Genomic DNA, 14,177 nt, shown 5'->3' on the forward strand with positions numbered 1-14,177 from the left:
GCTTCTTCGGGGCTTAACAAAACCTATCTCCCCTTTCGCTGGGCTCCGAATAAGAAAGTTGTCTTTGGAGTAGGGGGAGGAGACTGCCACCTGTTGAGGCAACCCCATAATAGTCATGAGGTGAGGGTAAGGTATCGGCTTTACTGGCGTTAACCATTATCTGCAAGACCAAGTTCCAGAATAGAAAAGCTATCCTGCTTCCTTTAAATGCCCTATCCAAGCGGTTCTTTAGTACTCTACAGCATGGTTGTTAGAGTATGGGCTCTGAAATCAGACTGCCTGGGCTGGCATCTTGGTCCCTCTACCTATTGGCAAGTTACTTAGAATGCCTGAGACAAATAATAAACAATATACATTATTGTTGTTATTTTTTCTTTAATTTGCTTAGGTTCAGCTGTAGTGTAGTTTCTCAAGACATAACATCAATATATCCAAAAGAATTGTGAAACATAAAGCACATGTAGTGATTCTAATACAGATGTCTTATTTTACAGATGAGAAAACTAAGGCCAGGAAGATAAACTGATAGGTCCATGCTAGAAGAGAAGTGCAGCTATCTTGCTGTCCAGGTTATTGCTCTTTCCCTGGCTCATGGGTCCTGACTTCTCTCCCTTACAACCTTACCTCCATCCTCTACTCCTCCGCAACTTGTATACAGTTGTTGCTCAGCCTCCTCCCCCTCCACCTTTCCACAATATCTTTCCACCCATTGTAAAACATGGAAGGGAGACCCTTTCAGAGGTCAGTGTTCCAAATAGAAATGAAAACTCACAACTCCTTTTCTCGTTTTAATTTTATTAAAAGTTATAATGAATAAAGAATAACACTTTTTTCCATTGAGCAAAGATTAGAACCCTTTCCTAAGATAAGGTCAGCCACAGCCTTATCCAGGATAATTACTTGCTGGAAACAATACTGGACCAAATCAGCCCTGCTCCCACCCTGCCTTTCTTTGAAAATAGCTTTTTTTTTTTCTTTTTTAAAAGCGATATGGTCTTTCTGTGTCGCCCAGGCTGGAGTGCAGTGGCTATTCACAGGTGTGATCATGCACACAACAGCCTCGAGCAACTGGGCTGAGGGCTGAAGCAATCTTCCTACATTAGCTTCCCCAGTAGTTGGGATTACAGGCGCAGCCTGTGGCACCCAGCTAATAACTATTGTTTTATAAAAACAATACATGCTTATGCAAACAAATTGAAAAATTTTAAACAAAAATGCAAAGAAGTTAAAATCTGTCCAAATACCATAATATAGAGATAACCATTTCTTAAATTTTGTGTTACATTCTTCTAGGCATCTCTTTAAGAATAGAAACACATATAGACATATAAATACAATATTTCATAAATTGGATCTTATTATCTGCACAGTGAACAATAGTCGTGAATAACATCATTTTTAAAAGTTGCATAGTGTCTGTTAAATGGATATACCGTCATTTATCCAACCAGTATTCTATTGATTGACATTTATGTTTCCAAGTTTTTACTATCATAAAAAAGTCTCTGATGAACATTCTTATCCACAGGCTGTTGTACAATTGTGCAATTATCTCCTTGGACACATTCCTAGAAGTAACATTAATGTCAGCCAATTCTTTAACATTTTCAATTAGAGAATAAAAGTTGTGGTTACTTTGAAAAATATACTTTATATGTGGGACTCAAAACTGACCAGATTCTCCCATTTGAAATATATTTGAAACACAAGTAAACCTCAGTATTGTTGTTTTTCTTGTATCTAGTGTTTAATAATGCATGTTAAAGCTCCTTGGAGTAGGTCGGTAGACATTACTGGTTGTCTAAACCAATATCCTTTCTTCTTTACTAGTAGAACTCTGATTTCCTCAGGGAGACAGTGTGTCCAGTTAAAAATATTCATGCTCCTAGACTTTCTTAAGTCATGGCTGGCCATGTGACCATCAATTAAATAAAAGTGAATTTCTGTAGAGGAGGCTCAAGAAATATTGCTTTAGCCATTTGATCTGCACCCACCCCTTTTATTGTTTTGAACCTGAAACAGGGACATGATACTGGAGGTAGAGCAAACATATTTCACCCATAATAACAAAAGCCACACCGGCACTATTAATAATGTAGGACACCGGAGGTGCCTAGGTCCGTGGTTGCTTTGGAGGGCCAACTTACCAGCTCTGGACTGTCCCACTTCTGGATTTGTTATTAGGTGAGGAAGACTATATCCCTTCTATATAAGATTCTGTTATTGTCTGTTATAAGTATCAAATCCAATTCTTAGTTGACATAGTAAGATAGGCCAAGTCTTCATTTATTTAGCACTATATAGAGAATTTTTTTAACAGACAGAATGAGACGAAAATGGTGACAAAATGCAAACAAGCTAGCAACAACATTGAAACATTGTCTTCTTTAATAGACTTTGTTTCCCTTTAAATACCTACATTTTACAAATATATTGACACCACTTTATAATAATTAAGTTAAATTTCATGAATTAAATTTTATTAACTCATATGGTAGAATTAAAATATGTTCACAAATTATTTGATACTTCTTTCTTCAAAGGGTCAAACTTCATTCCCCTCACCTTGAGTTTGGACTGTATTAAATGACTTGTTCTCATGAATAGAATGCAGAGGAAATGATGTAGTGTAACTTCTGAGGGGAAACTATAAAACATGCCAGCCTTTTTATTCTTTCTCCAGGATTACTTGTTGGGGCCAGGTAGCTGTCATATCAGAGTCATAAGGTCACTTAGGCAACTTATAAAAAGGCTCACATGGTGAGTAATTAAGGCTTCCAGCTAACAGTCGATGAGGTATTGAAGCCTTCTGACAATAGCCATGTGAATGAGCTTGGAAGCAGATCCTCCAACCCCAGTCAGGCCTTCATATGATTGCATGCATCCTGGTCAACATCTTGACTGTAACTCTAGAAAGAGACCGTGAGACATAATCATTCAGCTACGGTGCTCCTGAATTCCTAAGCCACAGAAGCGGTGAAATACTAAATTTTTAAATGATTGTTGTTTTAAGCCACTAAGTTTTAGGATAGTTTGTTATGCAACAATAGGTAACTCATGCAGCTGGATATAATAGAGCCTAGCACAATGCCTGGCACACATGCCGGTGTTCGATTATTTGTTGTTTGAATGAATGAATAATTGAATGAAGTGTATCTTTTACACTTTAGTGGGTAGCATACAATGTTAGGTTTATCTTTGCTCCCTGATACCTGTATTATCTAAGGGTTTTTTGATCTCTCATAGAGAAATGAAGTGTGAATCTTACTGAGAGCTAAACTTTGCCAGTTGTGGAAGTAACATGGTGAATAGAATGGAATCCTTGAAACTTGAATTCTGCCCCCAGTTGTTTTTCCTCAATCAAAATTTTTTAAAAATTAATGAGTTAACACAAAATTAAACCATGTCTCAAAACCAGACAGCCATCTCGTCTTCCATCTCCAAGCAAATTACAGATTGACTCATAATACAAATTTGCCCAGAGGGCTTGCAATACTATTTCACAAAGTAGGCTGTATTATTTCTCTTCACAAATGACCAGTCTGATGCATAGCATGTTTAGCTACAGATGCCTCTGATGACTTTCCCTGCAGCATTTTCATGGCTCACCAATAGGTCTGTCTGCATTTCTCAGGTCTACCAAGGGGGCAGTTCAATTGTCCTTTGATGTAATCGATCCAAAGATCAGAATCTACAGATCTAAATTCTCTCAAAGCCCTCTTTTGCAGGATTCTTGCATTCTTCCTTTTCAAACTGAATCATTTCCTGAAAAAGTCAACTGAAAATGGATGGCTGTCCTGTAAACTTTTAAACACACCTCTAGCCTTTTTGTAGCCACCACTTTGGTAAGCCCAGTCAAGGTACTTATCCTTCAGTGCCCCCAGTTTTATCACTGATTAGCTGGATGACCTGTAATAAGTCACCTACCCCTTCTGAATCTCAATTTCCCTATCCACTAACTGGGGAAAATAATCCCAATGTACTCCAAAAGGCAGTCAATGAGATTATGTGTAAATGTGCTTTATATATACAGCATTAGCATTCTTTTAATTAAATTAGGCTGATGAGGTCTACCTAATGTTTAAGCAGTTAAGCATTAAGTATTTTACATGAATATCATGGAGATCTTTCAGGAAGTGACAACTTATTTACTGATTTTACTGTATACTATATAAAATAGTAGCATCATTCATAGCAAGCAGTTTGGATTTAAGAGTATGGTGGAATGGTAGCTTATATGTCAGATCTCATTTTATTAGCCTGTTGAAAATTTATTACTCTTTTAAAAGAATGCATAATTATCACTGGCTCCTTTTTCTTTTCATGAGTTAATTTGTAACTGTGGCTGAGTGTATCTGCTCTTCTTTATTGTAACAGAGGTACTTAAACAAACTTAATAACAAACATATATTTAACCAGTTATTTGAGCTTATGAGTTCATCCTAGAGCAAAATTGCACCCGATAGCAAGAAAATAAATGGCAGAAAACATGTCTTTCTCTTTCAGAGGGCAGAGCTTAGGGCACACAGGGGAAGGCTTTATATACTGGAACATCAAAGGTAGAGATGAGGCAGTTATTAACAATGCACATTTTTGTGGCATGGCTAACCTGAGAGGTAATATATGTTAGAATGAGTAAGACACAGCCTTAGTGTGAGATTCAAGTCCTGATTATGTAGTGGATGAATGGCCTTAAATACAAGGTCCCTAGTTTAATCGTATTGTTGTTTCTTGTTTTCAGCTATTCAACTGTGAGCCCAAATCAGTTGAAACTACTGGCCTAATTAGATATCAGACTGTTTGTTGTTGTGGATGATCCCTGAGTAAGAAAAAGAAGAACTCTAGGGGGAAGAAAGGGACAGAGCTTCATGCACCTCATTTCCTATGTTAAATTAAAAAGTAAGTGAAAAATGGACACCAGGAAACAAAGATGAGGGAAATCCTTCTGGCAACATTGTGCTTTTAGACAGAGCTTCTCATCTCCTGTTGAAAATACCTGACAGTGCCACCCTGTATAACCTAAGGGAAGATTTTCTAAACAGTTTTTATTCCTTGCAGCTACATCTTCACAAAATTTACCAAGATTTTGAGACAATTGGAACGGCTGGTGTTGTTTTCTGAATTGACTGACAGAGGAATAGGGTTCAGATAGAGAATAGAGCAGAGGAAGAAATAAAGAAAAAAGTCTAGGAAATACATTTAACCTCAAGGGAAGAGGACTCAGTGTGACTCACAGCGTATTAGCTTGAAAGCAGAGACTGTCACGTGTGCACTGAGGAACTTGTGTCATCTAGAAAAATACTCTCAGCTTACGAGGCTAGAATCCCTAGGGTTACTCTCTGTTCCTCTAGTTCCCTGGAATAAGAATCAAGAGAATTCCTTAATTGTTTTCTCAATTGATGAGAAACAGAAGCAGAAACATCTGTTGTAAATGAAATAGTTGAAGTTTCTTTAGTTTGAAATCCCAAAGGAGTACATTATTTATAAATGTATATGTTGCATCTGTTATTGTAAAGAACTAATTGACTTACAAATTGTGTAGCTGCATAATGTGGCATTTTTTTTTCTTATTTCAAGTTGTATTTCTAAATCTAAAGGTGGACCTGTGGTAGATACCTTTTCTGGTTTCTATTCATCCTCCATTGAGAAGCATCTCAAGTCTTTTATTTTGTGACTTATCTTCTGTCTAGATATTCTATTCATTTTTGAAAGTAAGATATTGGAGTCTCCAACTATTATTGTACAACTATTTGTTTCCCTTTAATTTTTGCTGAAATGGCTCACAGAACTTGGGCAAATACTTCACCTATGTTTACTGACTTATTATAAAGGATATAGATGAATAGCCAGATAGAAGAGATGTATAATGTAAGGTATGGGAGAAATGGCATGTAGCTTCCATGCTGTCTCCAGGCATACCAACCTCTAGGAACCTCTGTGTGTTTGGAAAGCCCCCAACCTTATCCTTTTGGGGTTTTATGGAGGTAATAAAGGTAAAATGAGGTGATAAAGGTAGGGCCCTTTATCCAATAAACCTGGTGCCCTTCTAAGAAGAGGAAGAGCTCTCTCTCCCCATTATGTAAGGACGCAGAGAGAAGCCAATCATCTGTAACCAGAAAAAAAAAAAAAGCCCTCAGCAGAAACCAAGTCAGCCAGAATGTGGATCTTGGACTTGCTAGCCTCCAGAACTGTGAAAAATAAATTTATGTTGTTTAAGCTATTCAGTCTGTGGTATTTTGTTACAGTAGCCCAAACAGACTAATACAAGGGGCTATCTGAAGGATTGATGCAAGATCCTGTCCTCTGTTTTGTCTAACTCAGAACTTAGGGCAGAAAAAGCTGGAAAACACAGCAAACTGAAGTAATAACTCTAGACACCTGGAGGCAGAGATTACCGTTGAAACATGCAAAAGACTGCCTAAGGCAAAATCTGGGGAGAGTTTATTTGGGAAATTTAAAATATTCAAAAGCAACCATGTATACATGGAAATTTAGAAAGCCATGCACATGCCCAGGGCAAAACACATGCTTAGAAAACACCTGAGAAAACCCTGAGCTTTCATTTTAGGCTGATCCCTTAGCACAGTGCAAGCCTGACTAAGAATTGAAGTGGAGCCCTGGCTTAGAGCCAATTTGCAAAGACTGTGAGAGTTTCCAGTATTCGAGGAAATCTGCCAAAACACTAGCTGAACACAGGCTAAAGGACAGAGTCTTCAGTGACCATATTGACAAGGAATACAGTCTTTGAAATAATGTTTGAGACAGGCATCAAATAAACTGACTGCTACAGCCTTCAAGAACCAGAAAACAGCAAACCCTAGGAAAGTGAAGAAAATCTAATTTCTAGTTACCACATCATAGGAGCCAAATGGCCACTTTTCAAGCTCACACACAAAAATTACAAAGCATTGAAAGAAACAAAGTATAGCTCATTCAAAGGAACAAAATAAATGGATAGAAACTGTCCCTGAGGAAGTCCAGACATTGGAATTACTAAACAAATACTTTAAAACAATTGTCTTAAATATGCTCAAAATGCTAAACATGGAAATGAAAACATTGACAATGAACTAAAGGAAGCCAGGAAAATGATGTCTGCACAAGATGAGAGTGTCAACAAAGAGACAGTAATTATAAAAAGGAACCAAACAGAAATTCTGAAGCTGAAAAATAAAAATAAAACAATCTAGGTGGCTTCAGCAACAGAACCGAGCAAGCAGAAGAGTCAGTGAACTTGAAGATAAGGCCATTGAAATCTGAGCCTGAGGAGCAGAAAGGAAAAAGAATGAAGAAAATTTCATTTGTTGGAATGCAAGTTGTATAGCCACATTTTTTTTTGTCTTTTTTAACTAGAGATGAGTTCTCACTATGTTGCCCAGGCTGATCTTGAATTCCTGAGCTTGTGATCCTCCCACCTCAGCTTCCCAAAGTGCTAGGATTACAGGCATGGGTTCAGTATAGCTATGTTGAAAGACAGTTTGGCAATTTTCTTACAAAACTAAATATACTTTTACTATACCATCCAGCAATTGGGCTCTTTGTTATTTACCCAAATCAGGTGAAACTTATGTCCACACAAAAACCTGCATTTGAATGTTTACAGCAGCTTTATTAATAATTGCCAGAACTTGAAAGTAACCAAGAGGCCCTTTTATGTACCCTTCCCCTAGTGTGTCCTAACCCCTAGTGTGGCTGTATTTGGAGATGGGGTCTCTAAGGAAGTAGTGCAGGTTAAGGGTGGAGCCCTGATCTGGTAAGATTAGTGTTCTCAAGAAGAGATACCAGAGCATTCTCTATTCCCCTCTCTATACACGAGGAAAGGCCATGTGGGGACATTAAAAAAAAAAAAAAAAAAAAAAAAGACAGAAAAATAGATGGCTGCCTATAAAGCCAGGGAAAGAGCCCTCACCAGAAAGTGAATTTGCCAGCACTGTTGTCATGGATTTCAAGCCTCAGAACGGTGAGAAAGTAAATTTCTGTTGTTTAAGACACCCCATCTATATTTTTTTTTCCTATTTTAAAAAAATTTGAGACAGAGTCTTGCTCTGGTACCCAGGCTGGAGTGCAGTGGCATGATCTCAGCTCACTGCAGCCTCCACCTCCCAGGCTTAAGTGATCCTCCTGTCTCAGCTTCCTGAGTAACAGGGACCAGAGGCACGCACCACCATGCCCAGCTAATTTTTTGTATTCTTTGTAGAAATAGGGTTTCACCATGTTGCCCAGACTGGTCTTCAAGTCCTGAGCTTAAGCAGTCTGCTGCCTCGGCCTCCCAAAGTGCTGGGATTACAGGCATGAGCCATTGTGCCCAGTCCAGTCTGTACTATTTTGTTATAGCAGCCCAAACAGACTAATACAAGGTAAATGGATAAATAAACTGTGGTACACACAGACAATGGAATACTATTCAATGCTAAAAAGACATAAGCTATCAAGCCAAAAAAACGCATGGTTGAACCTTGTGTCAACCCATTCTTGCATTGCTACAGAGAAATACCCAAGACTGGGTAATTTATAAAGAAAAGAGTTTTAACTGGCTCATGGTTCGGCAGTCTTTGTAGGAAGCATGATGCTGGCTTCTGCTTGGCTTCCAGGGAATCCTCAGGAAGCTTGCAATCATGGCAGAAGGTGAAGGGAGAGCAAGCACATCACATGGCCAGAGCAGGAACAGGAGAGAGAGAGGTGGAGGGGTGATGCCACACACTTTTAAATGACCAGATCTCATGTGAACCAAGTACTCACTTATTACCAAGGGGATGGCCATTCACGAAGGATCTGCTTCCATGGTCCAAACAGCTCCCACCAGGCCCCACCTCCAACACTGGGGATTACATTTCAACATGAGATTCAGGCAGAGAGAAATATCCAAACTATATCAAACTTTAAGTGCATATTGCTAAGTGAAAGAAGCTAATCTGAAAAGGTTACGGACTGCGTGATTCCAGTCAGATGAGGGGAAGTAATGAAGAATAGATGGAGCACAGGAGATTTTTATGGCAGGGAAACTATTCTTTATGATATATAATGGTAGATACATTTCATTATACATTGGTCAAAACTTATAGAATGTATAACACCATGAGTGAACTCTAATGTAAATTATGGACTTTGCTTGATAATGATATGTCATTGTTGGTTCATTGATAGTAACAAATGTACCGCTCTGGTGTAAGATGTTGATAGTGGGGGAGGCTGTATATGTGTGAGGGTAAGGAATATATGGGAATTCTCTGTAACTCCACTGCATTTCACTGTAAACCTAAAATGGCATTGAAAATAAGGTCTGTTAATTTTTTTTTTTTTTTAGAGTTTACAGAGCCGAAAGAACCTGTGCGTCATCATCAAGAAGACCAACATATGTGTTATGATGACAAAGAGAGGAGCAGAACTAGTATTTGAAAAATTATAGCCAGAAACTTCCAAAGTTTTGTTAAATATAGTAACCTACAAATCCAAGAAACTGAGTGAACTCCAAGTTGGATAAACTCAAAAAGACCTACACTAAGACATTCTAACCAACCCATCAAAAGCCAAAGGTAGAGAATCTTGTAAGCAGCAAACAAGAAAGGAGTAACTCATCACATACAAGGAATCCTCATTAAAATTAAAGGCCCATTTCTTATCAGAAAACATGGAAGCCAGAAGACAGTGGAGTGACATATTTAAGTGGGTGGAAGAAAATGAAACCTATTAACTGAAATTTTATATCTAGCAAAACTGTCCTTCAAAATGATGGAAAAGTTAGGATATATTCAGATAAACAAAAGCTGAATCCAACAAGAAATGCAAAGGAAGTCTTTCAAGTTGAAATGAAAAGACACTAGCCAGCAATTCAAAGCCACGTGAAGAAAATAATGGCCTACAGTAAAGGTAGGGCAAATATAAAAACAAGTGCTATTTAATTTTTGTTTGTAACTCTACCATTTATTTTTAATACAATTTAACATACACATATGTAAAAATAATAAATCTCCTGTTGGGGACACAATGTTAAAGATGTAAAAAGACATTAACAACATAAAGGGAGAAGATAAAGATGTGCAGTAGTATAGTTTTTGAATGTTTTGAAGTTAAGTTGGTATCAATTCAAAATATATTGCCTTAAATTTAGGGCATTAGATGTAATTGCTATGGTAACCACAAAGAAAATATCTAAAAAATCTATAGGAAATTGGATATATAGGAAAAGATAGAAAAGGAAATATGAAAAGAATCAAAATGGTTCACTACAAAAATATCAACTAAACATAAAAGAAGGCAATAATGGAGAAAATGAGAGAGGAAAAAAGTATAAGACATACAGAAAACAAGTATCAAAATAGCAGAAGTACTTCATTATGAGTATTTTAAATATAAATGGATTAAACTATTCACTCAAAGGCAGAGATTGGCAGAATGGATAAATGTTGTCTGTAAGAGAGTCGCTTTAAATTTAAAGACACAAATAAGTAGAAAGTGAAAGAATGGAAAAGATATTACATCCAAATAGAACCAAAAGAGAGCTGAGGAGGCTATACTAATATTAGGTAAAAAAACTTCAAGTCAAAATCTGTTACAATGACAAAGAAGGGCATTATATATTGATATATAGATAAATATGTATATCATCAAAAACTTATAATCATAAACATATATGCACCAAACAACAGAGACCCAAAATATTTCAAGCAAATATTGACAGAATTAAAGGGAAACAAATAGTTGTACAATAATAGTTGGAGACTCCAATATCTTACTTTCAAAAATGAATAGAATATCTAGACAGAAGATAAGTCACAAAATAAAAGACTTGAATAAGCCAACTAGACCTAACATGAGTATATAGAACATTTTACCCAATAACAGAAGAATATATATTTTTCTTAAGGGCACATAGAAGATGCTTTAGGATAGATTACATGTTAAGCCACAAAACAAGTGAATAAATTTTAAAAAGTTGAAATCATACACAGTATCTTTTCTGACCAAGTAGAATGAAGCTACAAATCAAAATCAAAGGAAAACTGCAAAATCCACAAATATATTGAAATTAAACTACACACTACCAAACACTCATTGGTCAAAGAAGAAACTACAAGAAAAATTAGAAAATAATGAAAATGAAAACCAACATATTAAAACATAAGATTTGTTTATTTTGAGACAGACTCCTGCTCTGTCACCCAGGCTGGAGTGCAGTGACACGATCTTGGCTCGTTACAACCTCCACCTCCTAGGTTCAAGTGACTCGCCTTCCTCAGCCTCCTGAGTAGCTGGAATCACAGATGCCCACCACCATGCCTGGCTATTTTTCATGTTTTTAGTAGAGACGGGGTTTCACCCTGTTGGCTAGGCTGGTCTCGAACTCCTGACCTCAGGTGATCTGCCCACTTCGGCCTCCCAAAGTGCTGGGATTACAGGCATGATCCACTATGCCCAGCCTAACATAAGATGTTTAATAATGAAAACTAAAACACATATATTAAAGCGTAAGATGCAGCAAAAACAGTGCTCAGAGGAAAACTTATTACTGTAAATTCCTATATTCGAAAAAAACAAAAGATAATCAATGGCCTAACTTTATCCCTTGAGAAACTAGAAAAGGAAGAGTAAACCAAACCCAAAACTAGCCAATGGAAGGAAATAAAGATTAGAGCAGAGATCAATAAAACAGAATAAACAATAGAAAGAATCAGTAAAACCAAAATTTGGCTCTGTAAAAAAAGTAATCAAATTGACAAACCTTTAGCTAAACTGACAAAGGGAAAAAGACACAAACGATAAATGATTAAAATTTAAAATGAGAATAGGGACATTACTGCCAGCTTTGGATAATCTGGATGAACTGGATAAACACACAAATTAACCAAACATACTCGAGATGAAATAGAAAATTTCACTAGACTATAACAAGTCGAGAGATTGAATCAGTGATCAAAACCTCCCAACAAAGAAAAGTCCAGGACCAGATAGCTTCACTGGTGAACTTTACCAAATATTTCAAGAAGAGTTAACACCAATTCTTCTCAAACTTTTTCTGTGAGGTCAGCATTAACCTGATACCAGTCAGATAAAGACATCACAAAAAAGTGCACACCAATATCCCTTCTGAATATTGAAGCAAAAATCTTCAACAAAGCACTAGCAAACTGAATCCAAAAGGATCCTTAAAAGACAAACAACATGATTTAAAAATGGACAAAATACTTGAATAGACACTTCTCAAAAAAAATGTCCAAATGGCTAATAAGCACATGAAAGGATGTTCAACATCCTTAGTTATTAGGGTAATGCAAATCAAAACAACAATGAGGAACCATTTCACACTTACTAGGATAGCTGTAAGATTAAGAAAAAACAAAACAAACTACCCAAACAGAAAATAACAAGTGTTGACAAGGATGTGGAGAAATTGGAACATTTGCACATTACTGGTGGGAATGTAAAATGATGCAACCACTGTGGAAACCAGCATGGCAGTTTTTCAAAAGGCTAACCATAGAATTACCATACAACTCAGCAATTCAGCTCTGAGATATACACCCCAAATAATTGAAAACAGAGACTCAAGAGATATTTGTACATGAACGTTTATTGTGACCTTATTCATAATAGCCAAAAGGTGGAAACAACCCAAGTGTTCATCAACCAAGAAATGGATAAACAAAATATCTTATACACATGCAGTGGAATATTATTCAGCCATGAAAAAATCAAGTTTTGATGTATGCTACTACATGGATGAGCCTTGAAAACATTATACTAAATGAAATAAGCCAGACAAATGACAAAGTATTGTATAATTCCACTTATATGAAATATCTGGAATAGGCAAATTTATAGAGACAGAAAATAGGTTAAAGGTGGAGGGGATAAAGGGGAGTTACTGCTTAATGGTTATTGAATTTGTTTTGGGTGATGGAAAAGCTTTGTTAACAGATAGTGGTGGTGTTTGCACAATAGTATGTATGCAATTAATGCCACTGAATTGTACCCTTAAAATGGTTAAAATGTCATACTTTGTGTTATGTATATGTTACCATAATAAAAAAAATAAACGATTCTGTATATATTTTTAAATTACAGTGTTTTGCTGAAGAAAGGAATAATGCTGGCAGAAAAGACAAATGTTTTGCTTCCTTTTTTAGGGACTTTAATTATTTGTAGGTAGACAATATTCTTACAGGTAATTAAAGTATGCTTAGTTGTCTTTTTAAAAATACCACATTTAAATTCGTTTGAAAAGAAATTGAGTAATCTTGATAGATTATCATACATCTACTTGATGAAATATTTTGTAACCATGAAAATGGTAACTCTTAAGAGTTATCATTAACAGGAAAAACAGGAGAAGATTGTTGGAAGAAATCTCTCTACTATGCCTATTAGGTTTGTTGTCTCAGCTGAGGTCTAAGGGCTTTCCTTTTACTTTTCCAATTCTCTTTCCCATTTCCCATGAAAGTTACTTGAGTCAATATTCACACTCCTTTATTTGCTTTCACTTTTATTCTCACCAGGTGGTATTTTTTACGATGATACGACTCATCTCCTTCTCTTCTACCTGCAAACTTCCCTCAATAGCAACTTCTGAAGTGTTGTCTCCTCCTGCTCTAGGCTGGTCCTCCAGCCCTACTCTGCTTTGGAGACCAGCCCCTCCCTCCTCTTCAGCACTTGCCTCCGCGACTAACCTGCATCTTTTCTGAATTCCCAATTTCTGTCACTCGTCTGACTTCTATATCCCATTACCTTACCACCTTCTACAACTGTTGCACACTTCTTTCCTTTGTATTATCACTAGATTTTTTGGAACAGCAGCCTGCATTCACCATCTCTACTTACCTATTCATGAATTTATTCATTCCCTTGTGAAACGTGGAGAACGTATTTCTTTATAGATGGCAGCAGAATTTCTCTAAGAGAGAAAAGTGTCTTTCTTTGAAAGAAACTTTAAAACCTTGAAAAAAAATGGAGTAGAAGGTAAGGTTCTTAGGATGCCACATGGCTGATGCTAACCAAGGCTTCAGAGACAAGAACTAAGCTGCTCAGTCTGGGTCTAGGAGAATATTTTTGCTGCTTCATAGGAGTAGGCAGAGGGAGGGTGAGAAAAGAGGAGAAAGAACGGTCTCAGGAGAATAAGGGTCTGGGCACTGTGAGAAGATGCCTGGGGGTAGTAGGCCAAGGAAAGAGCTATAGTATCAGGG

The 14,177-nt window shown here is 36.9% G+C and overlaps 1 long non-coding RNA gene across 1 annotated transcript; it reads right to left on the reverse strand.

Moving 5' to 3' along the window:
• Window positions 1-674: 674 nt before the first annotated feature.
• LOC111551062 lies at window positions 675-13,935 on the reverse strand. The gene is made up of 3 exons (XR_002734260.1): window positions 13,816-13,935; window positions 8,740-8,818; window positions 675-2,909 (listed from the first exon to the last, which is right to left on the reverse strand). It is a non-coding gene; the product is annotated as an uncharacterized LOC111551062 (long non-coding RNA).
• Between the last annotated feature and the right edge of the window lie 242 nt (window positions 13,936-14,177).

The sequence above is a fragment of the Piliocolobus tephrosceles genome, chromosome 8 (assembly GCF_002776525.5).
Source record: "Piliocolobus tephrosceles isolate RC106 chromosome 8, ASM277652v3, whole genome shotgun sequence".
NCBI lineage: Eukaryota > Metazoa > Chordata > Mammalia > Primates > Cercopithecidae > Piliocolobus > Piliocolobus tephrosceles.